The 15,085-nt window shown below is 49.6% G+C and overlaps 1 protein-coding gene and 1 non-coding gene across 3 annotated transcripts in view; both read right to left on the bottom strand.

The window, feature by feature from the left end:
• The window catches only part of CHRM2 (cholinergic receptor muscarinic 2), a 90,790-nt gene that overhangs the window by 55,596 nt on the left and 20,109 nt on the right, over nt 1-15,085 (bottom strand). The window lies entirely within an intron of this gene.
• On the bottom strand, nt 5,884-6,007 carry MIR490 (microRNA mir-490). The gene has a single exon (NR_034629.1). It is a non-coding gene; the product is annotated as a microRNA mir-490 (primary transcript).

The following is a 15,085-nucleotide window of genomic DNA, read 5'->3' as shown; positions in this document are numbered from 1 at the left end:
CTCCGTGCCTCAGTCTCCTGGGCTGCAAAAATGGGGATTCAGTAACTGTTTTTCCTCCTACTTAGACCCGAAGCCTCATGTGGACCCGATTTATCCGCTATTGACCACCGCGCTAAATACAGCGCTTGGCATACAGGAAGTGTTTAAGAAATAGTATTCTTATTGTTATTATTACTATTATTGTTATCCCTGCTTCCGTCCTGACTCTTAGTCCCATTCTCTTTTCACTACACCACCTCAATGAGGAGCTGCAACTTTCCTCTTGGATTCCTCCTCCTCGAGAGATGAACACTGGCTGGTTGCCAAGAGGATGCAAGTGAACGGCAAGTCTGTGTTCTGGAAGAGTGAGATGGGCATCAGCAGCGCAGCATTCATAATGACGGTGGCATGGATTAAGCGCTTACTAGGTGCAGAGCACCGTTCTAAGCGCTGGGGGAGATGCAGGGTCATCAGGTGGCCCCACGTGAGGCTCACGGTCTCAATCCCCATTTTCCAGATGAGGGAACCGAGGCCCGGAGAAGTGAAGTGACTCGCCCACAGTCACACAGCTGACAAGTGGCAGAGCTGGGATTCGAACCCCTGACCTCTGACCCCGCTGAGCCACGCTTTGAGCACCTACTTTGCTCTGAGCCCTGGTACTGAGAATTAGTGTGGCCCAGAGGAAAGCGAACAGGACTAGGAATTGGAATAATAATAATTACGATGGCATTTAAGTGCTTACTATGTGCCTAGCACTGTTCTAAGCACTGGGGTAGATACAAGGTCATCCGGCTGCCCCACGTGGGGTTCACGGTCTTAATGCCCATTTTATAGATGAGGTGACTGAGGCACAGAGAAGTTAGGTGACTTGCCAAAGTCGCACAGCTGATAAGTGGCAGGGGCGGGATTAGAACCCTCCACCCGGGAAGACCCGGCTTCTGATCCCAGCTCTGCCACGTGCCGTCTACGTGACCTTGGACAAGTCACTTCCTTTCTCAGTTTCCTCATCCGTAAGATGGGGATTGAAGCAGCGTGGCTCGGGGGAAAGAGCCCGGGCTTGGGAGTCAGAAGTCGTGGGTTCGAATCCCGGCTCTGCCACTTGTCGGCTGTGGGACCGTGGGCGAGTCACTTAACTTCTCTGTGCCTCTGTGACCTCATCTGTAAAAAGGGGATTAACTGTGAGCCTCACGGGGGACAACCCGATGACCCTGGATCTACCCCAGCGCTTAGAACGGTGCTCTGCACGTAGTAAGCGCTTAACAGATACCGACATTATTATTCTCCCTCTCCTTTACGGCGTGAGCCCCACGTGAGACAGGGATGGTATCTGACCTGATGATATTGTACCTAACCCGGTGCGTAGTACAGTGTTTTGCACAGAGTAAGCGCTTAACAGATAGGATCATCACAAACCATTATTATTATTATCATTACTGTACTCCAGTGCTCAGTACTAGGTGCTTGGGAGCACCTCAGTGAAGACTAGAAAAAGAACGCTAATGGCATAGTGTGAACTTAACCCGGGGGTTGGGGTTGAGAGGCTGCGATTACTGGGGACACCAATCAATCAATCATATTTAATAAGCGCTTACTAAGTGCGGAGCACTGTGCTAAGAGCTTGGGAGAGTCCAATATAACAGAATTAGCAGATACGGTCCCTGCCCATAACGAGCTATGAACAAATGGGTAATTTCTAATACACGATTTAAAGACACGTAAATGAGCGCCGCGGGTTTGGGGCAAATATCAAGTGTCAAAAGATCACAGATCGAAGAGCAGACGCCAGAACCTGAAACACCCAACCCAACTCCACCTTTGCACAACGACTGCAACCAAACCAGAACGATTCTGGATGGATGCCAAAGGACAGATGAAAATCACCCCTCTCATTAACTCTCCCCTCTCATCAACTGGTTAACGAGGCAGATTCCAGTAGGGCCGGAAGAAATAATGATAATAATAATGTCGGCATCTGTTAAGCGCTTACTACGTGCCGAGCACCGTTCTAAGCGCTGGGGTAGATACCGGGTAATGGGGTCGCCCCACGTGAGGCTCACAGTCAATCCCCATTTTCCAGATGAGGTAACTGAGGCCCAGAGAAGTGAAGTGACTCGCCCACAGTCACCCAGCTGACAAGGGGCAGAGCCGGGAGTCGAACCCATGACCTCTGACTCCGAAGCCCGGGCTCTTTCCGCTAAGCCACGCCGCTTCCCCTAAGAAATGAGGAGCCTCTGCGATTTTTTTTTCCAAAATGAGGTTAATTCCACCCCAGGCTGACATGACGTCTCTGGAAGAGCTATCCGGTCACTGGGTGTTGGAGAAGCAAATATCCCGGCCTCGGGCGTTATCGACTGCCTCGATTTCCACCTCCTACGACATCATTTTTTAGGAAGATAAGGGAAGTCAAATGAATGCCCGTCCAACCGTGAGTCATCCGAAGATACCTAGGAAAGTAAAGATCAAGAGTCCCGGTAATTCCCAGTAACGGCACACGCCCACCGCAAAATCAATACCCCATAAAGTAGACGAGCTATTTATCTCGTGGAATCATTTTTCCCTTCAAAGATTTCGCCCCCCCCCTTCCCGCCCCTCCTCGCCTTTGTCTTTCTTTCAGAGAAACTGTAAAAAACACCGAGAAGCAAGTGGAAAATCCATCGCTCGAAAGCGGCTTGTCACCGGCCATCTGACCGTATTTAAATCATAGTCCAATTCTGCAGAGGAATACGTCGTCTTTTTTCATTCGTCCCCCTCTATCTCTCTCCCCCCCCCCCCCATGTTTGACCCTCTCTACTTCTGTCTCCCAAAACAAGAACCCCAAATCTTCTGGGCTGGGTGGACAGCGAGCCCATAAAGCACCTCGGGAATGGTGGCCCTCGTCTCCCCGCTGTCCGCCGTTACCTCGCCGTCTTAAACTACGCACTCTTTCAGACCCCTCCCAGGGAAGCATTAGAACCAACGCTCCTTTGACTGTATCCGAGGTACGAGATATCGTGTGTCTACCCCAGTGCTTAGTACAGAACGCTCGGCACTTGGTGAGCACTTAACAGATAGAAGAGTTATAATTCACTGAATTTATTCTTCTCCCAGCTCTCGCAGGTAGAAAGGAAGTGTGTGCGGTCTTGATGAGGTCACTTTTCCCCGATGGCCCGCGGAAGGCACGGCGCCCTCCGCAAACTGAGAGCGCCGGACCGGAACCTCAGGGCTCCTGACTCTGCTAAAAGCGTCCGTTAAGTGCTTGCTACGTGCCTGACACTGTGCTAAGCTCCGGATAGACACAAGCTCATCTACCTGGACCCAGTCATTTAGTCTATATCCTTCATGGACTCACCGCCATTTTACAGATGACGTAGCTGAAGCACAGAGAAGTGAAGGGACCTGCCCGAGGTCACACAGAAGATAAATGGCCGAGCTGGGATTAGGACCTAGGTCATTCTGACTCCCAAGCCCACGCTCCATCCACTAGACCACCCTGCTTCTCTTGATGTGGGTCCCCAGATAGGACACGACTTCCAGGGAGACCGGTTGTCCACGCTTGTCGGTGCCGGGGGAAAGGAATCACCAGCAGACCGTGGACGCCAGCCTCAACAGGGGCTAAGACCTCCCCAATCAATCGATCGTTCAATCAGCGCTACTTATTGAGCACTTCCTGTGTGCAGAACACCATAGTAGGTGGTAGGGAGGGTATTATATTAAGAGATGATAGAAATGACCCCTCCCTACATAGACTATCCCAGCTCAGCTCCGATTCCATTTCCCCATCCAGAAGCCCTGGCTTCCCTCCCAGTCTGGAAACCACCCGAGAGTCTCGGCCGTGGCTTCGGAGGACTGAGCTGGGAGCCACGCTGTGTCTTCTTTTGATGCATTTCCCACTTTTTTTTAATGGTATTTGTTAAGCGCTTACTGTTCGTCAAGCGCTGTTCTAAGCTCTGGGCCGGGTTCAAGCTAATCAGGTTGGAAACAGGTCCTGTCCCATACGGGAGATCAGGTAATGAATCGCCATTTTGTAGTTGAGGAAACTGAGGCACGGAGACGTTAAGCGACTTGCCCGAGGTCACACCTCGGGCGGGTGGCGGAGCCAGGATTAAGACCCGTGTCCTCTGACCCTCAGGCCGTGATTTATCCACCGTGTCTCAGACCTACAATTGGCTTCTTTGCAGTCTGACCATTAAACATAATATACATTACGCATTTATCTAAACGCTTTGCATTTTCTATTTCTTGATGGACTTCCATATCTTGCCTCAGGTTCAGGCCTTTTTACTTAGTAAGAATAACAGTGATTTTCGTTAAGTTCTTGATTGCTAGTAGGCGCTCAATGGATGGCAAACACTGCGCTGAGTGCAGGAATAGATATAAGATAATCAGGATGGACACAACCCCTGTCCCACATGGAGCTCTCCGTCTAAATAGGAGGGAGAAGTGTGAGGAAACTGAGGCTTAGGGAAGTTGAGTGACTCGCCTAAGGTCACACAGCAAGCAAGTGGCAGACCGGAGATTAGAACCCAAGCCCTCGGACTCCCAGACCCGTGTTCCTTTCACAAGAGTACGCCACTTCTGTTACTTTCACCGACAACGTTCTACGCGTCGCAGTTTCCCCATCAATATAAAGAGGTTAGTAAGCCCCGTCAGCAGCGGGGTAGGAAGGGGGTAAGCTGAATTCTGAATGAATTCAAATATTCCCATTAAAAATAAGAAATACAATAAGCCCCTTGCAGCGCTTTTGAGCATGGCACTAGATGAATAAAGATATTGTTAACAGCTATTCTATCTCAATGACTTTTCTATTATCAAAAGACCATATCCAATAAATCATTTAAATACACAGATAGATGTCATATGGCTACGATCCCGGCTTTTCGTCATTTCCTCGTTCTTTCATTACAATTCTCCGGCGCTACAACAGATCACCAAAAATCAAACAGCTATTAAGCACGGACATAGCCAGTCGAACGGATGGTAATTCATTAACATGCCAACCGTAGCCAAGACAGTCGTCCATCTATGTCCCCAGCCCTTACCGGAATGAGCAAGGGAACGGAGGCACGGTGGATTCCGGACCAGTCTGACCCACTGGGATACTGGGAAAACCCAATCGGCCTAAACCCGCGTGGGCCAGCGGGAGAACATTCTAGTTAAAGCCGCTTCTTACAGCCTGGAGCTCGGGCCCAGGGAAGGCAGAACCTCCCACCCAACTAGGAATTTGTATCGGAATTTCCCAGCAACGATTTCTGAGCCAGCCTGGCTCACGGTTGGGGGGTTGAGGAAACAGGGATTTTTCATTCTGCACTGACAAAGGCAGAGAAGAGGCATGACCGAAATCACGGAGGGTGTGAACAGGGCAGACCGCACCCGGACCAGAGGCCTCCCAAGGGAACTTGAGGGTGGCGGGTTCTAAACGAACATGGGAAAAATATCTTCCCACCGCAGGCGGAGGGCGTTTGAAATTTTCTACAGCCGGAATCTGCGCAGGCAGAAAATCGTGATACATTCAAGAAGCGTTTGGACAAATTCATGGATGGTATTCACATTCGGTTATCGGGAAGAAAATTAGGAATGTTAGATGACAAGTGTAAAATCATGAGCACGGGTCCCCGGCAGAGCAATCATCACATCCCTGCTTACCGGAAACGCTACGCAGCGCCGTTTTGATTCGGTAACGGCATTGCTTATGTTTATTCTTTCTGATAATGACCCTAGCTCTCCCCTTTTCCCCCTCCCTAACCCTTCACCTTACTCAAAATGCTAAAATCACTCCTAACTCTAACCTGATCCATTGCCTTCCCGAGGCATCTCGGCGGCAGCGACGGACAGATTCTTCCTGCTCACTGGTACAGTGAGGCAGCGGGCGTCTTCCCACGGAGAGCTGGCTCCAGTTAAATGGCGGATGTTGCCGCCCAAGAGAGTGGGGACTCTTGCGTCTGTTGCTCGTGATCAGCTCGACAGCATGGAGTCCTCCAGGTTGGTGCGTCTCTAACCTTGACCCACCTGGAGATCCATGGCGTCGAACCGTGAACTTTCCAAGTCTCCCGTGGCTCCTCTTCACCCCCAAAGGGCAGACCCATCCCCGGCTCGAGCTCGGTTCAGCCGACGTAGCTCCTGTCTCCCGTCTTCTTTCCAGACGACGCCAGGGTGTTACGTTCCGTGTCCTCCTTCAGGCGTTGAGCGCCTCGGGGGCAGGGATCATGTCTACCGATTCTATTGCACTGTACTTTCCCCAGCGCTTAGTACGGTGCTCTAAACGTGGGAAGTGCTCAATCAATACTATTAACCGACTGACCGGTAAGCAAAGCCTAGTGCATGGAGAGCTCTTCCCAAGATTCATCCAACTTCCTCTTTCCTTTGGTTGGATTTTTCGGTCCACGGGCTGAGAAGAAGTGGCATGGCCCAGTGGATAGAGTAGGGATTCTAAATCTCCCTGGATTCTAATCTCCGCTTTGCTGCTTGCCTGCTGTGTGACCTCGGGCAAGTCACTTGACTTCTCCGTGCCTCAGTGGCCTCACCTGTAAAATGGGGATGAAGATTGTGACCCCCCCCCCCCCCCCATGAGGGACAGGGACCGTGTCCAGCCTGACACCTGGTACGGTGCTTGGCACATAGGAAGGGTTTAACGGATAAGCAGCGTGGCTCGGTGGAAAAGAGCCTGGGCTTCGGAGTCAGAGGTCATGGGTTCGACTCCCGGCTCTGCCGCCCGCCAGCTGGGTGACCTTGGGCAAGTCACTTCACTTCTCTGGGCCTCAGTCACCTCATCTGGAAAATGAGGATTAACCGTGAGCCTCACGTGGGACGACCTGATTCCCCCGTATCTCCCCCAGCGCTTAGAACGGTGCTCTGCACATAGTAAGCGCTTAACGAATACCAACATTATTATTAGATAACACAATTGTTGTTATTATTATTATTAATAAGAAATGTTATCTTTCCTATCAGAGGTATCCAGAGAGAGCCTAGTGCTAACGAACTCAACGGTTCGGCCTGTCTCGTGATAACAGTTCTTCCCCATTTCAACCAGGACAGACCCAGGTTTTTAGAGTTCGTCCCGGGCGATTTTAAAAAGCAAATAGTCCTAACCCGATCCTGGGACTATCCCAGCAAAATTGGAATTCCCACCGGCCCAAGCCCTTCATGAAATCGCGAGCCTCACGGGGAACAGGGACTTTGTCCAACCCAATTTGCTTGAATCCACCCCAGCGCTTAGTACAGTGCCTGATCCATAGTAAGCGCTTAACATACCGCAATCATTATCATTACAATTTTCAGGTTGAGCCCTGCTCGGAACCCGCCCAGTTCAGGTCCTCCAACACGATGGGACTTGTAGTGCAGATATCCCAGCGCGTTAAGGGACTCACGTCCCCTCTTTGCCTCCCATCTTCGGCCCACCTCCTAGTCGCGGAGCTGCGGAGAGAGCACGGGCTTGTGAATCAGCGGGACCTGGGTTCTAATCCCGGCTCTGCCGCCTGTCTATGTGGTCTCGGGCAAGTCGCTTTGCTTTTCTATGTCTCGGTTAATCTCATCTGTAAAATGGGAATTAAGACTGTGAGTCCAGTGAAGAACAGGGACACGGGGAGTGTTTCCAACTTGTTTAGCTTGGATCTGTCCCTGTGCTTAGTACCCGATACATAGTACGAGCTTAACGTAGACCTTTTAAAACAAAAAACAAAAAACCTCACCCGGCATCTAACGCTGTGCTCATGCATGCAACTAATTCCTCCGACGTGAGGGTGCTGTATCAAGATGGATGCCCACTGTTGGAAGAAGGATCCCTAATTCTGCCATGTTGTACCAGGGAAAACTCTTTCTGGGTAGCTGCATCCGCATCAGACTCCTCAGTTAATGTTGGTATTGGTTAAGCGCTTCCTATGTGCAGAGCACCGTTCTAAGCGCTGGGGGAGATACGGGGTCATCGGGTCGTCCCACGTGAGGCTCACAGTTAATCCCCATTTTACAGATGAGGCGACTGAGGCACAGAGAAGTGAAGGGACTCGCCCGCAGTCACCCAGCTGGCAAGCGGCAGAGCCGGGATTCCGACCCGTGAGCTCTGGCTCCCAAGCCCGGTCTCCTGCCACTGAGCCACGCTGCTTAGTTAATTCTCTCTCACGGGCATCCTTGGCTCGGATCCCCTTCAGTTTGGTCTACTTCCTATGCCAAGAGAAGGGAGTCAGACGGAGCTCGCTGTGGGCAGGGAATGTGTCTGTTTATTGTTATATTCTATTCTCCCAAGCACTTGCTCGGCGCACAGTTAGCTCTCATTGAAAAAATGACTGAACGAACGAATGACCTGGACTCTAATCCTAACTCTGCGCGGCCTTAGGGAGGTCACGTCACTTCGCTGTGCCTTGGGTTCCTCAGCTGCAAAACTGGGATTCAATACCTATTCTCTCTCCTCCTCAGGCTGTGAGCCTCATGTGGGACAGGGATTCTGTCTGAAATGGTCATCTTATTTCTCCCTTAGTCCTCGGTACAGCGTTTGCCACATATTAAGCACTCAACAAACCCAGCCATTATTATCATTCTTATTACTCCGGGATGTTCATCGGATGAACAGGGTAACCAGTGCTTCTCTTCCAAGTAGAAAGAATAGATAAGATTGCAGCACACCAAGGGATTTAATGAGCTGATGTATTACAACTAAATGTAATAAAAGACACCTGCCATTTTTAAAATGTTGTCTACTGCTAAGCCATGGAGATAAAATTGTCTCACTGGACTCCTGTGTCTATGTGGTTTCATTTATTTAAAAGGGCCCCTGATGCCTTCTGAGAAACTAAAGGAAATATGACAACAATAAAACTAAACACTTTTGTTTCTTCTTCTCAATCAGACAATTTTCTGAATTTAGTTCTCTGGAGCACTGACTGGAAACATATGCAAGAAAACACACCGCGCTCTAGAGCCGACTTGGTCTTGCTGCTGTCTTGCTTACTGTGGTATATTATACTCTCCTAAGAGCCAAGTGCAGAGCACAGCAAGTGCTCAATAAATAACACTGGTCGATTAAGCGCCGTATCTGGAGTCTCTCCCGGAGGCCTGAGTGGAAGACATATTTTTCAGCCCATCCAAGGGTGGAGTGATTCCTGGCGGGGCTACTAACCAAGAATAAGATCAATTGATCGTATTTATTGAGCCCTTGCTACGTGCGGGGCACTGTACTGAGCGCTTGGGAGAGTACAATATGACAGAGCTGGTATTTGTTAAGCACTTACTATGTGTCAGGCCCTCCGCTAGGCTTCCGGAGTAGCAACAGGGGTAGGCCCGGGGTAGACGCCGTCCCCGTCCCCCACAGGGCTCAAAGGCTTCATCCTCATTTTACAGATGAGGTAACTGAGGTCCAGAGAAGTGAAGTGACTTGCCCAGAGTCGCACAGCAGCTAAGTGGCAGAGCCGGAATTAGAACCCAGGTCCTTGGGAGTCCCAGCCCGTGCTCTTTCCATCGGGTCACGCGGCTTTTCTGCAGCAATTAAGCCATCTGTAGGCGTTGGACAGCTGGAGTTCTTTTGGTTTCTTCCTCCCCACGAACAGTAAACAAGTCAACTCCCTTAGCCTTAACGTCTCTGTGGAATCTCCCGTGGCAAAAGACGGATTCTCCCCAGGCTGGTCCCAAGCCCATCCTTGCGCTTTGCTACTTCTCCTCTCTCTGACGTATTTCAGCGTCTGTCCTCTGTGCCTCAGTTCCCTCATCTGCAATAGGGGGATTCACTACCTGTTCTGCCTCCTGCTTAGACTATGAGCCCCTGAGGGACCTGATTATCTCGTGTATTTAATAATAATAATAATAATGTTGGCATCTGTTAAGCGCTTACTAGGTGCCGAGCACTGTTCTAAGCGCTGGGGTAGATACGGGGTGATCAGGTCGTCCCACGTGAGGCTCCCAGTTAATCCCCATTTTCCAGATGAGGTCACTGAGGCACAGAGAAGTGAAGTGACTCGCCCACAGTCACCCAGCTGACGAGTGGCAGAGTCGGGGGTCGAACTCATCACCTCTGCCTCCGAAGCCCAGGCTCTTTCCACTGAGCCACGTTACCCCACCTCCTAGTACGGCGCTCCGCACGTAGTAAGCGCTAAACAAATACCGCAATTATTAGGCTCCTGAAGGGCTGGGATCGTGTCTACCGACTCTATTTGACGGTTCTCTCCTAAGAATTTCAGACAGTGCTCCGCTTTCGGTAAGCACTCAGTAAATACCATTGATTGATGGATATGTTGTACTCTCCCAAGAGCTTAATAATCATAATAATGATGACGATGGTATTGGTTAAGCGCTCACTGTGTATCAAGCACTGTTTTAAGCACTGAGGGAGACACCGGTTGCCCCCGGTGGGGCTCACGATCTTCATCCCCATTTTTCAAGTGCGGTGACTAAGGCACAGAGAGGTTGAGTGACACAGCCGAAGCTTCTCGGCTTGGTGCAGGGCTCTGCAGAGAGTAAGTGCTCAATAAATACTGCCCTTGCTAAGTGCTCAGTAATTGACTGATCGATGACTCTGGGTTGAAGGGCTGCAGGGAGGAATTCCTGGACCACCGGTTGCACCGAGTGCAATGAGAGAATCAGTCGGCCCAGGGCAGCCCGTCGGGCCAAGCAGGCGAGGCTTTTACTTGGATTGGAATCATTAGCCTGATCCTAATAATAATAGTGTCGGCATTTGTTAAGCGTTTACTCTGTGCAGAGCACCGTTCTAAGCGCTGGGGGAGATCCCGGGTAACCAGGCTGTCCCAGGTGAGGCTCACAGTCTCAATCTCCATTTTACGGACGAGGTAACTGAGGCACAGAGACGTTGTGACTCGCCCACAGTCACACAGCTGACAAGTGGCAGAGCTGGGATTTGAACCCATGACCTCTGACTCCCAAGCCCGGGCTCTTTCCACTGAGCCACGCTGCTTCTCTGGCTTCTCTGACATCATCTAAGATGTTACACCACTGCAAATTCTGAACCCACAAGAAAACCCCTTTTCCCCCATTCTTTCTCTAGAGCAAAAAAAACCCAACAACTGGAAATTGAGGAGAAATTAAGATATGCGGCCTGATTATTTTTCCTATCGCCGCTTAGAGAGTCGGAAATTTTGAAGCCCTAAGAAAATCATTTCCCCTCATTCCTTTTCTGGGGAAGACACAGGCCAACTGGAAATTTAGGTGAAATTGAAATCTGTTTCAGGATTATTTTTCTTATCACCGCTCGATCTCATTTTCCCCCCCCCACTTTTCAGAGGAAAATCTACCGCGTTTAATTAACTTTGCGCCTCGGTCTTAGGGAAATTTGGAAGCGCTAATGCCTTCCTGTTACGCAAACTGCAATTACAAATAAATATGAAAATGGAATAATTGCTGCATTTAACGTTGGAGATGGAGCTACAGACGGCAGCAACCTGAACCCTGACCCAGGTAAATATCCCTCCTTTTATCCCCACTTCATAAGAAAGAGGGGGAAAAAAAGAAGTTGAAAATAGAAGCCATCAATAATAAACAAAGACAAGTTTTCTAACGTTTCACCTAAGAACAGTCTCCTTAGAGTCAGCAGTCTGAAAGAAGGAACTCATATTTTCAGAAAATAAGGCCAGGAAAGCAGGATAAAATCAAATTAAATATTTTTTTAGGGCTGAAGACAAAAGTGCCACAACCAGAGCCCACACGCAAATAAATTGAGCACCCTGACATCTTTCTTTAAGACAGAGTTTCAGGCTCTGATTCCTCAGTGATATCTATTTCTAAAGCTGTAGATCTTTTTTGCATTAAACGTTTTCAATTCCTCAGGTAGATCTCACTGTAAGTTAGAGACATTTTCGCGGAACTAGCTATTTCAAATGTAAGAATGTCTAGTTGCCCAAACCCCTAATGTTAGAAGTGAGATTTACAATCTTACTTTAATAACCAACCAAATATCTGTTAAGAAGTGTTTGAATAATGTTGTGTTATGATGCAAAATTAGGAACAGCATCGGTGCTGAGTGAAAGGCAGTCTACTAAGCTCTTGGGAAAGTACAACAGAATCGCGGAAAGAGCCCAGACCTGGGAACCAGAGGATTCGGGTTTTAATCCCGACATGGCCACTTGCCTGCTGTGTGACCTCGGCCAACTCACTTCCCCTTTCTGTGCCTCAGATCGCTGCAAAATGGAGTTTCAGTAATCCGTTCTCGTTCTTGTGAGCTCTATGTGGGGCACAGATTTCAATCGCACCTAAATTTCCAGTTCGTCTTCTATCTGGCTACCTGAGCACGTAGTACAGTGGTTGACATATAGTAAGCACTCAATAAGCCCCACGATTATTATTATTATTATTACAGTTTTTACTCTAATGGGAGAGACAGGCACAAAAATATTTTAAAACAAATAAATTAGCTAAACAGTTGACTATACCTACCTACATAAACGAGTGCTGGGGGAGGGAATAAATAAGCTTTTATACGTATATACTTAATACACATACATACATATATACATAAAATATCCATTCATGCATTCAACACTATTTATTGAGCACTTACTGAGTGGGGAGGACCGAACAAAGAGCTTGGAAGAATACAATATAACAATAAACAGACATATTCCTTGCCCACAATGAGTTTACAGTCTAGAGGGGAAGCTTACAGTCTAGAACGAGGAGTTTGATGAGTTGATGTCATTTGGCTGTTGGGCGTTACCGAGGGAAGACAGGTTGGAGAAATAGGGATTACATTTTTTAGCGGAGTCTTTGTTTTTACCTCTACTTTGTCCTGGACATTCACAGTAAGTGCTCAAAAAAATACAAATATCGAGTGATTAATCGACTGGCTCTGCCAGTCTTAATACCCATTGGATTTATAACTTTCCTTTATGTGTGGGGTATTTATTGCCTGCCTCAATCTCCCTCTGCATCAGCTCCCACCATCAGATGCCATGGCTTGGAGGTCACGTCCGGGACTGTAGGGAGTTGGGGGGGTAAGGGGTCGGGGGAATGGTTCTGGGGTACGTTCCAAAACAAGGGAATTTACAGGGAAAAAAAGCTGCCCCCTCCCTCTTTGGTAATGAGCGTGCAAAACGATAACACCCAGATGCCTGCGAGCACATATTAGAACTCATTTGGAGGGAATCGAGGATCACTTTGAAATTCACCCCAGCCCCATACCGCTTACCTTCTCATCATCTACTATTTCCCCTATCCGTAATTTCCTTCAACATCTGCTTTCCCCTGTAGGTTGTAAGATCTTCTAAGCGGGGAACATGTCTACCAACTCTATTGAATGATAATAATGAATAATTTAATTGTGGTGATTTGTTAAGCGCTTCCTAAGTGTCTGGCACTGTTCTAAGCCCTGGGATAGACACACTGTCCCAGGGGCTTAGTAAAATGCTCTCTGCGCGGTAAGCATTCAGTACGCATCGCTGATGGACTGACCGCTGATCTTTCCAAAAGAACCATTTCCCTGAAAACCCTTTTTGGCCTTCTCTCCCCGTTCCCCCACAGTTCCAAATTTTCCACCCAAGAAGGCCAGGGAATGCTCAGAACTCAACGCTCGTCTTCCCTCGCCAGATCCCGTCCCGGAACGAATGGCGGCAGCGGCCACCGAGTCTCCCCTCTCCTTCCGACAGGGTCACCGGGCTGAAAGAGGGCTTAAAGATCCCTGCTGGCTGAAACCCCTCGGGGAGTCCGGCCAGCCCCCGGAGCGGGCGAAGAGACGGCAGGGTTTCATAAGCATCAACAGTATCTACTGTGCTACTTGGAACAGATCACCATCCTAGGCTCCCGTCCAGATCTAAAGCAGTAGGCTGCAGACAAGAGTTTATCAGAAATCCATTCCCCAAATGCCATACCCAGGCTGTGGGGGAGGGCGGGGAAAGCGATGAACCTTGGCAGGGCGAAGCGTAGAACATTGAATGTCAAAGTTAAGGGGAGATGAGGAGGGGAGGGGCTACCCTTCTTTCAGGATAACAATAATAATAATAATAATTGGGCTACCTGTTGAGTGCTCACCGTGCGCCAGGCACTCTCCCAAGCCTAAAATACAAGATGATCCGGTTGGACACGGTCCCTGTCCCACGTGGGGCTCACAGTCTTCATCCCCGTTTTACAGATGAGGGGACTGAGGCCAAGAGAAGTGAAGTGACCGGCCCAAGGTCACACAGCAGCCCGTCAAAGGGCAGGGACCGTCTCTATCCGCTGCCGATTTGTACATGCCAAGCGCTTAGTCCGGTGCTCTGCACAGAGTAAGCGCTCAACAAATACTACTGAATGAACGAACGGCAGTCAAGCGGCAGAGCCAGGATCAGAACCCAGGTCCTTCCGACTCCCGGGCCCTATCCACTGGGCCACGCCGCTTCAGATGACTCACCGTCATCCAGTGAAGGTTTTCCACCCCTTGAACTCACCTCCAGAGAAGCAACGCTTCCCGTCCTCTGGATCCTTCTGGCGAGTCACTCTGCTCACGGAGCTATCTGCCGATCACACCTCTGGCTCTGCCACCTGCCTGCTGTGTGAACCTGGGCGAGTCACTTCACCTCTCTGTGTCCCCCTTCGGTAAAAATGGGGATTCGATACCTCTTCTCCGACTCGGAGCCCCGTGTGGGACAGGGACTGTGTCTAGCCTGATTTTTTTTTTTTGAATCTGTCGCAGCACTTCGGACAGTGCTTGGCACACAGTCAGTGATCGAAGGATGCCACGGCTATTGATATTGCGACTGTGATCATTACAGCGATGACACTGTGATTACAGCCACCGACCCCTAACGCACGTCCCGTCTCCGGCCTGGAAGGCCCCTCTCTCCTCTAATCCGACAACCACTCTTCCCCGCTTCGAAGCCTTATCGAAGGCACATCTCCTCCAAGAGGCCTTCCCCAACTGAGCCCCCCTATTCCTCACCTCCCCCTCCCTTCTGCGTCGCCCTGTCTTGCGGTAGGAAAGAAGACACGAGGGGTGAAAGTGTGAGACCTCCCCCTGCCACCCCCCGATGTTCAGAGAGACAAAAACCCCGTCCCCTGTGGCGCTTTTCCCGGGTGTCATTAAAACTGGTTAAAAATGGCTCAGTGCAATGGCAAAACCCAAGACCCTTTCAGTAGACTGTAAACTACACCTACGGCACCCTCGGCCAAAACAGAGCGCTGCCTAGAAGACGAACCCTATCGGACGAAGAAAAACGATCCA

Source organism: Ornithorhynchus anatinus, chromosome 10 (assembly GCF_004115215.2).
Source record: "Ornithorhynchus anatinus isolate Pmale09 chromosome 10, mOrnAna1.pri.v4, whole genome shotgun sequence".
NCBI classification, from domain to species: Eukaryota; Metazoa; Chordata; class Mammalia; order Monotremata; family Ornithorhynchidae; genus Ornithorhynchus; species Ornithorhynchus anatinus.
The sequence above is the reverse complement of the archived record's forward strand: the minus strand, read 5'-3'. Positions and strand labels throughout refer to the sequence as shown.